The sequence below is a fragment of the Pangasianodon hypophthalmus genome, chromosome 24 (genome assembly GCF_027358585.1).
Source record: "Pangasianodon hypophthalmus isolate fPanHyp1 chromosome 24, fPanHyp1.pri, whole genome shotgun sequence".
Lineage (NCBI taxonomy): Eukaryota > Metazoa > Chordata > Actinopteri > Siluriformes > Pangasiidae > Pangasianodon > Pangasianodon hypophthalmus.
In genome coordinates this window covers 18,861,693-18,876,891 of record NC_069733.1, presented here as the reverse complement: position 1 = coordinate 18,876,891, position 15,199 = coordinate 18,861,693, and the positions used below count along the sequence as shown (strand labels likewise).

Below are 15,199 nucleotides of genomic sequence, written 5' to 3'. Positions count from 1 at the left end.
TAGAGCGAAAACACACAAAGTTCCTTCAGGAGACTCGAAGAACTGTCCTGATTGGACACACACACTACATGGAGTTTACAGATATAATGATTCCCCAAATTAACCATTAAACGCTTCAAAATTCTAAACATTTATCATTTTGTGTCTCAGACCGCAGAGGTGCATGCTGGGAGTATGGAGATTCGGGCACTCGCTGGTGTTCTGGTTGGTTCTCTGTGTGGTGATGTAATCAGTCCTTTGTTCTCATCATCAACCCCCATCCCTTCCCCATTGAGCCACAATTTTAAGAAAAATCGAAGCCACCAACGGAGGTAAAAACCAAATTTGACAACTTCTGCTGTAGAGCACCCTACATGGTAAAGTTGTGTTTTTGATGAAGACTTTAAAATTGCATAAAGCTTATCACAATGTAAAAAAAATATCACTAAGTTAAAAAAACAGGAATCTATGGCAGTCCAAACAACGCTTCTTGCACTTTTTAAGAAATTTGGCTCAGTGATAGAGGACAGTCTCAGCTACTTTACACAGCAATTTTGGTGTACTCCGCTCTAGCACCACCAACAGGCCAAATGGGGACATACAGTTGCAATAATAAATCTGCAACATCGTGGAATGCCAAAGTTGACAAAAAGGAAGTCAGGGCTTATCTCAACCACAGCGTGATAAATTTAGAACAACGATAATACGTGAGTGACGGGCCACGACCTAAGGTAGTAGGAGAAATTTTGTCTGAATTCACCTCTAGGGGGTGCTATAATCTAGAAATGAGTCAAACTGCTGATAACTTTTAAACTGCTCAACATCAAGTCCTGATTCTTCTTTAATCTTGATTCCTTGGACGGTACCTGAGTGTTCTGCATGGAACGAAGTAGGAATTTGCCAAAGAGGAAGTTTGCCATTTTCATTTTACTTAAAAACTTTTTTTTTCAATCATCATGAAATTTAGCTCACAGCATCGTGGGACCAACTTGAACAAAAGATGTTTCTTGGATCTTTGAAATGCAGGATGGTTTGTAAATAACCTGCAAACAAATTTGATGGATAATTCCCCAAACAAGAAGTGAGGGCATGTCTTCCCAACGCTTTTATGTAATAACACCAAATTTGGCACATTTGTTTAGCAACATGACCTGATGTTAGCAAACAAGCTTAGCATTCATTTACAACATGGAATGGCTACTGAAAACACAAAATGAGGCAATATCTTAGCAATAGCTTGTCATAGTGCCATAAAATTTAATATATATCCTTGGGGAAAAGTACTGATGGTCCCCATGGCTACTGGGCTCTCTCCGTCACTACGGAGTGGAGTCAGAAGGTGCTCGGCCCCCAGACTTTTAGGGTTCCAGTTAATGGTTTAGGGTTAGGGTTGGTTTTTCAAGGTTAGAGTTATTAAACAGTGAAAAATATGGTAACGCTTCACGATTTTGCGTGTCATCCTTGCGCAGGGGCCATGCTAATCTTCTCTGTATCGATCCAATTTTAGTATATGTGCTGCCGTAGCAAGCACAAACCACACACCTGAAGGGCCCCTATAAGTGCTTAGGTTCCTAACAACGTTTCCTGTCCGTGGTTAGAGCGAAAACACACAAAGTTCCTTCAGGAGACTCAAAGAACTGTCCTGATTGGACACACTACATGGAGTTTACAGATATAATGATTCCCCAAATTAACCATTAAACGCTTCAAAATTCTAAACATTTATCATTTTGTGTCTCAGACCGCAGAGGTGCATGCTGGGAGTATGGAGATTCGGGCACTCGCTGGTGTTCTGGTTGGTTCTCTGTGTGGTGATGTAATCAGTCCTTTGTTCTCATCATCAACCCCCATCCCTTCCCCATTGAGCCACAATTTTAAGAAAAATCGAAGCCACCAACGGAGGTAAAAACCAAATTTGACAACTTCTGCTGTAGAGCACCCTACATGGTAAAGTTGTGTTTTTGATGAAGACTTTAAAATTGCATAAAGCTTATCACAATGTAAAAAAAATATCACTAAGTTAAAAAAACAGGAATCTATGGCAGTCCAAACAACGCTTCTTGCACTTTTTAAGAAATTTGGCTCAGTGATAGAGGACAGTCTCAGCTACTTTACACAGCAATTTTGGTGTACTCCGCTCTAGCACCACCAACAGGCCAAATGGGGACATACAGTTGCAATAATAAATCTGCAACATCGTGGAATGCCAAAGTTGACAAAAAGGAAGTCAGGGCTTATCTCAACCACAGCGTGATAAATTTAGAACAACGATAATACGTGAGTGACGGGCCACGACCTAAGGTAGTAGGAGAAATTTTGTCTGAATTCACCTCTAGGGGGTGCTATAATCTAGAAATGAGTCAAACTGCTGATAACTTTTAAACTGCTCAACATCAAGTCCTGATTCTTCTTTAATCTTGATTCCTTGGACGGTACCTGAGTGTTCTGCATGGAACGAAGTAGGAATTTGCCAAAGAGGAAGTTTGCCATTTTCATTTTACTTAAAAACTTTTTTTTTCAATCATCATGAAATTTAGCTCACAGCATCGTGGGACCAACTTGAACAAAAGATGTTTCTTGGATCTTTGAAATGCAGGATGGTTTGTAAATAACCTGCAAACAAATTTCATGGATAATTCCCCAAACAAGAAGTGAGGGCATGTCTTCCCAACGCTTTTATGTAATAACACCAAATTTGGCACATTTGTTTAGCAACATGACCTGATGTTAGCAAACAAGCTTAGCATTCATTTACAACATGGAATGGCTACTGAAAACACAAAATGAGGCAATATCTTAGCAATAGCTTGTCATAGTGCCATAAAATTTAATATATATCCTTGGGGAAAAGTACTGATGGTCCCCATGGCTACTGGGCTCTCTCCGTCACTACGGAGTGGAGTCAGAAGGTGCTCGGCCCCCAGACTTTTAGGGTTCCAGTTAATGGTTTAGGGTTAGGGTTGGTTTTTCAAGGTTAGAGTTATTAAACAGTGAAAAATATGGTAACACTTCACGATTTTGCGTGTCATCCTTGCGCAGGGGCCATGCTAATCTTCTCTGTATCGATCCAATTTTAGTATATGTGCTGCCGTAGCAAGCACAAACCACACACCTGAAGGGCCCCTATAAGTGCTTAGGTTCCTAACAACGTTTCCTGTCCGTGGTTAGAGCGAAAACACACAAAGTTCCTTCAGGAGACTCAAAGAACTGTCCTGATTGGACACACTACATGGAGTTTACAGATATAATGATTCCCCAAATTAACCATTAAACGCTTCAAAATTCTAAACATTTATCATTTTGTGTCTCAGACCGCAGAGGTGCATGCTGGGAGTATGGAGATTCGGGCACTGGCTGGTGTTCTGGTTGGTTCTCTGTGTGGTGATGTAATCAGTCCTTTGTTCTCATCATCAACCCCCATCCCTTCCCCATTGAGCCACAATTTTAAGAAAAATCGAAGCCACCAACGGAGGTAAAAACCAAATTTGACAACTTCTGCTGTAGAGCACCCTACATGGTAAAGTTGTGTTTTTGATGAAGACTTTAAAATTGCATAAAGCTTATCACAATGTAAAAAAAATATCACTAAGTTAAAAAAACAGGAATCTATGGCAGTCCACACAACGCTTCTTGCACTTTTTAAGAAATTTGGCTCAGTGATAGAGGACAGTCTCAGCTACTTTACACAGCAATTTTGGTGTACTCCGCTCTAGCACCACCAACAGGCCAAATGGGGACATACAGTTGCAATAATAAATCTGCAACATCGTGGAATGCCAAAGTTGACAAAAAGGAAGTCAGGGCTTATCTCAACCACAGCGTGATAAATTTAGAACAACGATAATACGTGAGTGACGGGCCACGACCTAAGGTAGTAGGAGAAATTTTGTCTGAATTCACCTCTAGGGGGTGCTATAATCTAGAAATGAGTCAAACTGCTGATAACTTTTAAACTGCTCAACATCAAGTCCTGATTCTTCTTTAATCTTGATTCCTTGGACGGTACCTGAGTGTTCTGCATGGAACGAAGTAGGAATTTGCCAAAGAGGAAGTTTGCCATTTTCATTTTACTTAAAAACTTTTTTTTTCAATCATCATGAAATTTAGCTCACAGCATCGTGGGACCAACTTGAACAAAAGATGTTTCTTGGATCTTTGAAATGCAGGATGGTTTGTAAATAACCTGCAAACAAATTTGATGGATAATTCCCCAAACAAGAAGTGAGGGCATGTCTTCCCAACGCTTTTATGTAATAATGCCAAATTTGGCACATTTGTTTAGCAACATGACCTGATGTTAGCAAACAAGCTTAGCATTCATTTACAACTTGGAATGGCTACTGAAAACACAAAATGAGGCAATATCTTAGCAATAGCTTGTCTAGTGCCATAAAATTTAATATATATGCTTGGGGAAAAGTACTGATGGTCCCCATGGCTACTGGGCTCTCTCCGTCACTACGGAGTGGAGTCAGAAGGTGCTCGGCCCCCAGACTTTTAGGGTTCCAGTTAATGGTTTAGGGTTAGGGTTGGTTTTTCAAGGTTAGAGTTATTAAACAGTGAAAAATATGGTAACGCTTCACGATTTTGCGTGTCATCCTTGCGCAGGGGCCATGCTAATCTTCTCTGTATCGATCCAATTTTAGTATATGTGCTGCCGTAGCAAGCACAAACCACACACCTGAAGGGCCCCTATAAGTGCTGAGGTTCCTAACAACGTTTCCTGTCCGTGGTTAGAGCGAAAACACACAAAGTTCCTTCAGGAGACTCAAAGAACTGTCCTGATTGGACACACTACATGGAGTTTACAGATATAATGATTCCCCAAATTAACCATTAAACGCTTAAAAATTCTAAACATTTATCATTTTGTGTCTCAGACCGCAGAGGTGCATGCTGGGAGTATGGAGATTCGGGCACTGGCTGGTGTTCTGGTTGGTTCTCTGTGTGGTGATGTAATCAGTCCTTTGTTCTCATCATCAACCCCCATCCCTTCCCCATTGAGCCACAATTTTAAGAAAAATCGGAGCCACCAACGGAAATAAAAACCAAATTTGACAACTTCTGCTGTAGAGCACCCTACATGGTAAAGTTGTGTTTTTGATGAAGACTTTAAAATTGCATAAAGCTTATCACAATGTAAAAAAAATATCACTAAGTTAAAAAAAACAGGAATCTATGGCAGTCCACACAACGCTTCTTGCACTTTTTAAGAAATTTGGGTCAGTGATAGAGGACAGTCTCAGCTACTTTACCCAGCAATTTTGGTGTACTCCGCTCTAGCACCACCAACAGGCCAAATGGGGACATACAGTTGCAATAATAAATCTGCAACATCGTGGAATGCCAAAGTTGACAAAAAGGAAGTGAGGGCATATCTCAACCACAGCGTGATAAATTTAGAACAACGATAATACGTGAGTGACGGGCCACGACCTAAGGTAGTAGGAGAAATTTTGTCTGAATTCACCTCTAGGGGGTGCTGTAATCTAGAAATGACTCGAACTGCTCATAACTTTTAAACTGTTCAACATCAAGTCCTGATTCTTCTTTAGCTTGATTCCTTGGACGGTACCTGAGTGTTCTGCATGGAACGAATTTGGAATTTGCCAAAAATGCAGGATGGTTTGTCAATAACCTGCAAACAAATTTGATGGATAATTCCCCAAACAAGAAGTGAGGGCATGTCTTCCCAACGCTTTTATGTAATAACGCCAAATTTGGCACATATGTTTAGCAACATGACCTGATGTTAGCAAACAAGCTTAGCATTCATTTACAACTTGGAATGGCTACTGAAAACAGAAAATGAGGCAATATCTCAGCAATGGCTTGTCTAGTGCCATAAAATTTAATATATATGCTTGGGGAAAAGTACTGATGGTCCCCATGGCTACTGGTCTTTCTCCGTCACTACGGAGTGGAGTCAGAAGGTGCTCTGCGCCCAGACTTTTAGGGTTCCAGTTAATGTTTTAGGGTTAGGGTTGGTTTTTCAGGGTTAGAGTTATTAAACAGTGAAAAATATGGTAACGCTTCACGATTTTGCGTGTCATCCTTGCGCAGGGGCCATGCTAATCTTCTCTGTATCGTTCCAATTTTAGTATATGTGCTGCCGTAGCAAGCACAACCCACGCACCTGAAGGGCCCCTATAAGTGCTGAGGTTCCTAACAACGTTTCCTTTCCGTGGTTATAGCGAAAACACACAAAGTTCCTTCAGGAGACTCAAAGAACTGTCCTGATTGGACACACACACTACATGGAGTTTACAGATATAATGATTCCCCAAATTAACCATTAAACGCTTAAAAATTCTAAACATTTATCATTTTGTGTCTCAGACCGCAGAGGTGCATGCTGGGAGTATGGAGATTCGGGCACTCGCTGGTGTTCTGGTTGGTTCTCTGTGTGGTGATGTAATCAGTCCTTTGTTCTCATCATCAACCCCCATCCCTTCCCCATTGAGCCACAATTTTAAGAAAAATCGAAGCCACCAACTGAGGTAAAAACCAAATTTGACAACTTCTGCTGTAGAGCACCCTACATGGTAAAGTTGTGTTTTTGATGAAGACTTTAAAATTGCATAAAGCTTATCACAATGTAAAAAAAAAATCACTACGTTAAAAAAACAAAAACAGGAATCTATGACAGTCCACACAACGCTTCTTGCACTTTTTAAGAAATTTGGCTCAGTGATAGAGGACAGTCTCAGCTACTTTACACAGCAATTTTGGTGTACTCCGCTCTAGCACCACCAACAGGCCAAAAGGGGACATACAGTTGCAATAATAAATCTGCAACATCGTGGAATGCCAAAGTTGACAAAAAGGAAGTCAGGGCATATCTCAACCACAGCGTGATAAATTTAGAACAACGACAATACGTGAGTGACGGTCCACGACCTAAGGTAGTAGGAGAAATTTAGTCTGAATTCACCTCTAAGCGGTGCTATAATCTAGAAATGACTCAAACTGCTCATAACTTTTAAACTGCTCAACATCAAGTCCTGATTCTTCTTTAGCTTGATTCCTTGGACGGTACCTTAGTGTTCTGCATGGAACGAATTTGGAATTTGCCAAAGAGGAAGTTTGCCATTTTCATTTTACTTAAAAACTTTTTTTTTCAATCATCATGAAATTTAGCTAACAGCATCGTGGGACCGACTTGAACAAAGGATGTTTCTTGGATCTTTGAAATGCAGGATGGTTTGTAAATAACCTGCAAACAAATTTGATGGATAATTCCCCAAACAAGAAGTGAGGGCATGTCTTCCCAACGCTTTTATGTAATAATGCCAAATTTGGCACATATGTTTAGCAACATGACCTGATGTTAGCAAACAAGCTTAGCATTCATTTACAACTTGGAATGGCTACTGAAAACAGAAAATGAGGCAATATCTCAGCAATGGCTTGTCTAGTGCCATAAAATTTAATATATATGCTTGGGGAAAAGTACTGATGGTCCCCATGGCTACTGGTCTTTCTCCGTCACTACGGAGTGGAGTCAGAAGGTGCTCTGCGCCCAGACTTTTAGGGTTTCAGTTAATGTTTTAGGGATAGGGTTGGTTTTTCAGGGTTAGAGTTATTAAACAGTGAAAAATATGGTAACGCTTCACGATTTTGCGTGTCATCCTTGCGCAGGGGCCATGCTAATCTTCTCTGTATCGTTCCAATTTTAGTATATGTGCTGCCGTAGCAAGCACAAACCACACACCTGAAGGGCCCCTATAAGTGCTGAGGTTCCTAACAACGTTTCCTTTCCGTGGTTAGAGCGAAAACACACAAAGTTCTTTCAGGAGACTCGAAGAACTGTCCTGATTGGACACACTACATGGAGTTTACAGATATAATGATTCCCCAAATTAACCATTAAACGCTTCAAAATTCTAAACATTTATCATTTTGTGTCTCAGACAGCAGAGGTGCATGCTGGGAGTATGGAGATCCGGGCACTCGCTGGTGTTCTGGTTGGTTCTCTGTGTGGTGATGTAATCAGTCCTTTGTTCTCATCATCAACCCCCATCCCTTCCCCATTGAGCCACAATTTTAAGAAAAATCGGAGCCACCAACGGAAATAAAAACCAAATTTGACAACTTCTGCTGTAGAGCACCCTACATGGTAAAGTTGTGTTTTTGATGAAGACTTTAAAATTGCATAAAGCTTATCACTATGTAAAAAAAATATCACGAAGTTAAAAAAACAGGAATCTATGGCAATCCACACAACGCTTCTTGCACTTTTTAAGAAATTTGGCTCAGTGATAGAGGACAGTCTCAGCTACTTTACACAGCAATTTTGGTGTACTCCGCTCTAGCACCACCAACAGGCCAAATGGGGACATACAGTTGCAATAATAAATCTGCAACATCGTGGAATGCCAAAGTTGACAAAAAGGAAGTCAGGGCATATCTCAACCACAGCGTGATAAATTTAGTACAACGAAAATACGTGAGAGACGGTCCACGACCTAAGGTAGTAGGAGAAATTTTGTCTGAATTCACCTCTAGGGGGTGCTATAATCTAGAAATGACTGAAACTGCTAATAACTTTTAAACTGCTCAACATCAAGTCCTGATTCTTCTTTAGCTTGATTCCTTGGACGGTACCTGAGTGTTCTGCATGGAACGAATTTGGAATTTGCCAAAGAGGAAGTTTGCCATTTTCATTTTACTTAAAAACTTTATTTTTCAATCATCATGAAATTTAGCTCACAGCATCGTGGGACCAACTTGAACAAAAGATGTTTCTTGGATCTTTGAAATGCAGGATGGTTTGTAAATAACCTGCAAACAAATTTGATGGATAATTCCCCAAACAAGAAGTGAGGGCATGTCTTCCCAACGCTTTTATGTAATAACACCAAATTTGGCACATATGTTTAGCAACATGACCTGATGTTTGCAAACAAGCTTAGCATTCATTTACAACTTGGAATGGCTACTGAAAACAGAAAATGATTCAATATCTCAGCAATGACTTGTCGTAGTGCCATAAAATTTAATATATATCCTTGGGGAAAAGTACTGATGGTCCCCATGGCTACTGGTCTTTCTCCGTCACTACGGAGTGGAGTCAGAAGGTGCTCGGCCCCCAGACTTCGAGGGTTCCAGTTAATGTTTTAGGGTTAGGGTTGGTTTTTCAGGGTTAGAGTTATTAAACAGTGAAAAATATGGTAACGCTTCACGATTTTGCGTGTCATCCTTGCGCAGGGGCCATGCTAATCTTCTCTGTATCGTTCCAATTTTAGTATATGTGCTGCCGTAGCAAGCACAACCCACGCACCTGAAGGGCCCCTATAAGTGCTGAGGTTCCTAACAACGTTTCCTTTCCGTGGTTATAGCGAAAACACACAAAGTTCCTTCAGGAGACTCAAAGAACTGTCCTGATTGGACACACACACTACATGGAGTTTACAGATATAATGATTCCCCAAATTAACCATTAAACGCTTAAAAATTCTAAACATTTATCATTTTGTGTCTCAGACCGCAGAGGTGCATGCTGGGAGTATGGAGATTCGGGCACTCGCTGGTGTTCTGGTTGGTTCTCTGTGTGGTGATGTAATCAGTCCTTTGTTCTCATCATCAACCCCCATCCCTTCCCCATTGAGCCACAATTTTAAGAAAAATCGAAGCCACCAACTGAGGTAAAAACCAAATTTGACAACTTCTGCTGTAGAGCACCCTACATGGTAAAGTTGTGTTTTTGATGAAGACTTTAAAATTGCATAAAGCTTATCACAATGTAAAAAAAAAATCACTACGTTAAAAAAACAAAAACAGGAATCTATGACAGTCCACACAACGCTTCTTGCACTTTTTAAGAAATTTGGCTCAGTGATAGAGGACAGTCTCAGCTACTTTACACAGCAATTTTGGTGTACTCCGCTCTAGCACCACCAACAGGCCAAAAGGGGACATACAGTTGCAATAATAAATCTGCAACATCGTGGAATGCCAAAGTTGACAAAAAGGAAGTCAGGGCATATCTCAACCACAGCGTGATAAATTTAGAACAACGACAATACGTGAGTGACGGTCCACGACCTAAGGTAGTAGGAGAAATTTAGTCTGAATTCACCTCTAAGCGGTGCTATAATCTAGAAATGACTCAAACTGCTCATAACTTTTAAACTGCTCAACATCAAGTCCTGATTCTTCTTTAGCTTGATTCCTTGGACGGTACCTTAGTGTTCTGCATGGAACGAATTTGGAATTTGCCAAAGAGGAAGTTTGCCATTTTCATTTTACTTAAAAACTTTTTTTTTCAATCATCATGAAATTTAGCTAACAGCATCGTGGGACCGACTTGAACAAAGGATGTTTCTTGGATCTTTGAAATGCAGGATGGTTTGTAAATAACCTGCAAACAAATTTGATGGATAATTCCCCAAACAAGAAGTGAGGGCATGTCTTCCCAACGCTTTTATGTAATAATGCCAAATTTGGCACATATGTTTAGCAACATGACCTGATGTTAGCAAACAAGCTTAGCATTCATTTACAACTTGGAATGGCTACTGAAAACAGAAAATGAGGCAATATCTCAGCAATGGCTTGTCTAGTGCCATAAAATTTAATATATATGCTTGGGGAAAAGTACTGATGGTCCCCATGGCTACTGGTCTTTCTCCGTCACTACGGAGTGGAGTCAGAAGGTGCTCTGCGCCCAGACTTTTAGGGTTTCAGTTAATGTTTTAGGGATAGGGTTGGTTTTTCAGGGTTAGAGTTATTAAACAGTGAAAAATATGGTAACGCTTCACGATTTTGCGTGTCATCCTTGCGCAGGGGCCATGCTAATCTTCTCTGTATCGTTCCAATTTTAGTATATGTGCTGCCGTAGCAAGCACAAACCACACACCTGAAGGGCCCCTATAAGTGCTGAGGTTCCTAACAACGTTTCCTTTCCGTGGTTAGAGCGAAAACACACAAAGTTCTTTCAGGAGACTCGAAGAACTGTCCTGATTGGACACACTACATGGAGTTTACAGATATAATGATTCCCCAAATTAACCATTAAACGCTTCAAAATTCTAAACATTTATCATTTTGTGTCTCAGACAGCAGAGGTGCATGCTGGGAGTATGGAGATCCGGGCACTCGCTGGTGTTCTGGTTGGTTCTCTGTGTGGTGATGTAATCAGTCCTTTGTTCTCATCATCAACCCCCATCCCTTCCCCATTGAGCCACAATTTTAAGAAAAATCGGAGCCACCAACGGAAATAAAAACCAAATTTGACAACTTCTGCTGTAGAGCACCCTACATGGTAAAGTTGTGTTTTTGATGAAGACTTTAAAATTGCATAAAGCTTATCACTATGTAAAAAAAATATCACGAAGTTAAAAAAACAGGAATCTATGGCAATCCACACAACGCTTCTTGCACTTTTTAAGAAATTTGGCTCAGTGATAGAGGACAGTCTCAGCTACTTTACACAGCAATTTTGGTGTACTCCGCTCTAGCACCACCAACAGGCCAAATGGGGACATACAGTTGCAATAATAAATCTGCAACATCGTGGAATGCCAAAGTTGACAAAAAGGAAGTCAGGGCATATCTCAACCACAGCGTGATAAATTTAGTACAACGAAAATACGTGAGAGACGGTCCACGACCTAAGGTAGTAGGAGAAATTTTGTCTGAATTCACCTCTAGGGGGTGCTATAATCTAGAAATGACTGAAACTGCTAATAACTTTTAAACTGCTCAACATCAAGTCCTGATTCTTCTTTAGCTTGATTCCTTGGACGGTACCTGAGTGTTCTGCATGGAACGAATTTGGAATTTGCCAAAGAGGAAGTTTGCCATTTTCATTTTACTTAAAAACTTTATTTTTCAATCATCATGAAATTTAGCTCACAGCATCGTGGGACCAACTTGAACAAAAGATGTTTCTTGGATCTTTGAAATGCAGGATGGTTTGTAAATAACCTGCAAACAAATTTGATGGATAATTCCCCAAACAAGAAGTGAGGGCATGTCTTCCCAACGCTTTTATGTAATAACACCAAATTTGGCACATATGTTTAGCAACATGACCTGATGTTAGTAAACAAGCTTAGCATTCATTTACAACTTGGAATGGCTACTGAAAACAGAAAATGAGGCAATATCTCAGCAATGGCTTGTCGTAGTGCCATAAAATTTAATATATATCCTTGGGGAAAAGTACTGATGGTCCCCATGGCTACTGGTCTTTCTCCGTCACTACGGAGTGGAGTCAGAAGGTGTTCGGCCCCCAGACTTCTAGGGTTCCAGTTAATGTTTTAGGGTTAGGGTTGGTTTTTCAGGGTTAGAGTTATTAAACAGTGAAAAATATGGTAACGCTTCACGATTTTGCGTGTCATCCTTGCGCAGGGGCCATGCTAATCTTCTCTGTATCGATCCAATTTTAGTATATGTGCTGCCGTAGCAAGCACAAACCACACACCTGAAGGGCCCCTATAAGTGCTTAGGTTCCTAACAACGTTTCCTGTCCGTGGTTAGAGCGAAAACACACAAAGTTCCTTCAGGAGACTCGAAGAACTGTCCTGATTGGACACACACACTACATGGAGTTTGCAGATATAATGATTCCCCAAATTAACCATTCAACGCTTGAAAATTCTAAACATTTATCATTTTGTGTCTCAGACCGCAGAGGTGCATGCTGGGAGTATGGAGATTCGGGCACTCGCTGGTGTTCTGGTTGGTTCTCTGTGTGGTGATGTAATCAGTCCTTTGTTCTCATCATCAACCCACATCCCTTCCCCATTGAGCCACAATTTTAAGAAAAATCGAAGCCACCAACTGAGGTAAAAACCAAATTTGACAACTTCTGCTGTAGAGCACCCTACATGGTAAAGTTGTGTTTTTGATGAAGACTTTAAAATTGCATAAAGCTTATCACAATGTAAAAAAAATATCATGAAGTTAAAAAAACAAAAACAGGAATCTATGGCAGTCCACACAACGCTTCTTGCACTTTTTAAGAAATTTGGCTCAGTGATAGAGGACAGTCTCAGCTACTTTACACAGCAATTTTGGTGTACTCCGCTCTAGCACCACCAACAGGCCAAATGGGGACATACAGTTGCAATAATAAATCTGCAACATCGTGGAATGCCAAAGTTGACAAAAATTAAGTGAGGGCATATCTCAACCACAGCGTGATAAATTTAGAACAACGATAATACGTGAGAGACGGTCCACGACCTAAGGTAGTAGGAGAAATTTTGTCTGAATTCACCTCTAGGGGGTGCTATAATCTAGAAATGACTCAAACTGCTAATAACTTTTAAACTGCTCAACATCAAGTCCTGATTCTTCTTAAGCATGATTCCTTGGACGGTACCTGAGTGTTCTGCATGGAACGAATTTGGAATTTGCCAAAGAGGAAGTTTGCCATTTTCATTTTACTTAAAAACTTTTTTTTTCAATCATCATGAAATTTAGCTCACAGCATCGTGGGACCGACTTGAACAAAAGATGTTTCTTGGATCTTTGAAATGCAGGATGGTTTGTAAATAACCTGCAAACAAATTTGATGGATAATTCCCCAAACAAGAAGTGAGGGCATGTCTTCCCAACGCTTTTATGTAATAACGCCAAATTTGGCACATACGTTTAGCAACATGACCTGATGTTAGCAAACAAGCTTAGCATTCATTTACAACTTGGAATGGCTACTGAAAACAGAAAATGAGGCAATATCTCAGCAATGGCTTGTCGTAGTGCCATAAAATTTAATATATATGCTTGGGGAAAAGAACTGATGGTCCCCATGGCTACTGGTCTTTCTCCGTCACTACGGAGTGGAGTCAGAAGGTGCTCGGCCCCCAGACTTCTAGGGTTCCAGTTAATGTTTTAGGGTTAGGGTTGGTTTTTCAGGGTTAGAGTTATTAAACAGTGAAAAATATGGTAACGCTTCACGATTTTGCGTGTCATCCTTGCGCAGGGGCCATGCTAATCTTCTCTGTATCGATCCAATTTTAGTATATGTGCTGCCGTAGCAAGCACAAACCACACACCTGAAGGGCCCCTATAAGTGCTTAGGTTCCTAACAACGTTTCCTGTCCGTGGTTAGAGCGAAAACACACAAAGTTCCTTCAGGAGACTCGAAGAACTGTCCTGATTGGACACACAGACTACATGGAGTTTACAGATATAATGATTCCCCAAATTAACCATTAAACGCTTCAAAATTCTAAACATTTATCATTTTGTGTCTGAGATCGCAGAGGTGCATGCTGGGAGTATGGAGATTCGGGCACTCGCTGGTGTTCTGGTTGGTTCTCTGTGTGGTGATGTAATCAGTCCTTTGTTCTCATCATCAACCCATATCCCTTCCCCATTGAGCCACAATTTTAAGAAAAATCGGAGCCACCAACTGAGGTAAAAACCAAATTTGACAACTTCTGCTGTAGAGCACCCTACATGGTAAAATTGTGTTTTTGATGAAGACTTTAAAATTGCATAAAGCTTATCACAATGTAAAGAAAATATCACTAAGTTAAAAAAACAAAAACAGGAATCTATGACAGTCCACACAACGCTTCTTGCACTTTTTAAGAAATTTGGCTCAGTGATAGAGGACAGTCTCAGCTACTTTACACAGCAATTTTGGTGTACTCCGCTCTAGCACCACCAACAGGCCAAATGGGGACATACAGTTGCAATAATAAATCTGCGACATCGTGGAATGCCAAAGTTGACAAAAAAAAAGTGAGGGCATATCTCAACCACAGCGTGATAAATTTAGAACAACGATAATACGTGAGTGACGGTCCACGACCTAAGGTAGTAGGAGAAATTTTGTCTGAATTCACCTCTAGGGGGGTGCTATAATCTAGAAATGACTCAAACTGCTCATAACTTTTAAACTGCTCAACATCAAGTCCTGATTCTTCTTTATCTTGATTCCTTGGACGGTACCTGAGTGTTCTGCATGGAACGAATTTGGAATTTGCCAAACAGGAAGTTTGCCATTTTCATTTTACTTAAAAACTTTTTTTTTCAATCATCATGAAATTTAGCTCACAGCATCGTGGGACCAACTTGAACAAAAGATGTTTCTTGGATCTTTGAAATGCAGGATGGTTTGTAAATAACCTGCAAACAAATTTCATGGATAATTCCCCAAACAAGAAGTGAGGGCATGTCTTCCCAACGCTTTTATGTAATAACGCCAAATTTGGCACATATGTTTAGCAACATGACCTGATGTTAGCAAACAAGCTTA

At 40.4% G+C, this 15,199-nt stretch overlaps 1 protein-coding gene and 9 non-coding genes across 10 annotated transcripts in view; all 10 read right to left on the bottom strand.

Moving 5' to 3' along the window:
* Nucleotides 1-15,199, bottom strand: part of dnah10 (dynein axonemal heavy chain 10) — a 226,809-nt gene that overhangs the window by 41,707 nt on the left and 169,903 nt on the right. The window lies entirely within an intron of this gene.
* LOC128317384 (U6 spliceosomal RNA) lies at nt 1,404-1,510 on the bottom strand. Its single transcript, XR_008300897.1, has one exon. It is a non-coding gene; the product is annotated as a U6 spliceosomal RNA (small nuclear RNA).
* LOC128317365 (U6 spliceosomal RNA) lies at nt 2,974-3,080 on the bottom strand. The gene has a single exon (XR_008300878.1). It is a non-coding gene; the product is annotated as a U6 spliceosomal RNA (small nuclear RNA).
* On the bottom strand, nt 4,543-4,649 carry LOC128317383 (U6 spliceosomal RNA). Its single transcript, XR_008300896.1, has one exon. It is a non-coding gene; the product is annotated as a U6 spliceosomal RNA (small nuclear RNA).
* Nucleotides 5,998-6,104, bottom strand: LOC128317428 (U6 spliceosomal RNA). The gene has a single exon (XR_008300941.1). It is a non-coding gene; the product is annotated as a U6 spliceosomal RNA (small nuclear RNA).
* Nucleotides 7,576-7,682, bottom strand: LOC128317426 (U6 spliceosomal RNA). The gene has a single exon (XR_008300939.1). It is a non-coding gene; the product is annotated as a U6 spliceosomal RNA (small nuclear RNA).
* Nucleotides 9,145-9,251, bottom strand: LOC128317425 (U6 spliceosomal RNA). Its single transcript, XR_008300938.1, has one exon. It is a non-coding gene; the product is annotated as a U6 spliceosomal RNA (small nuclear RNA).
* On the bottom strand, nt 10,723-10,829 carry LOC128317424 (U6 spliceosomal RNA). The gene has a single exon (XR_008300937.1). It is a non-coding gene; the product is annotated as a U6 spliceosomal RNA (small nuclear RNA).
* On the bottom strand, nt 12,292-12,398 carry LOC128317382 (U6 spliceosomal RNA). Its single transcript, XR_008300895.1, has one exon. It is a non-coding gene; the product is annotated as a U6 spliceosomal RNA (small nuclear RNA).
* LOC128317381 (U6 spliceosomal RNA) lies at nt 13,871-13,977 on the bottom strand. The gene has a single exon (XR_008300894.1). It is a non-coding gene; the product is annotated as a U6 spliceosomal RNA (small nuclear RNA).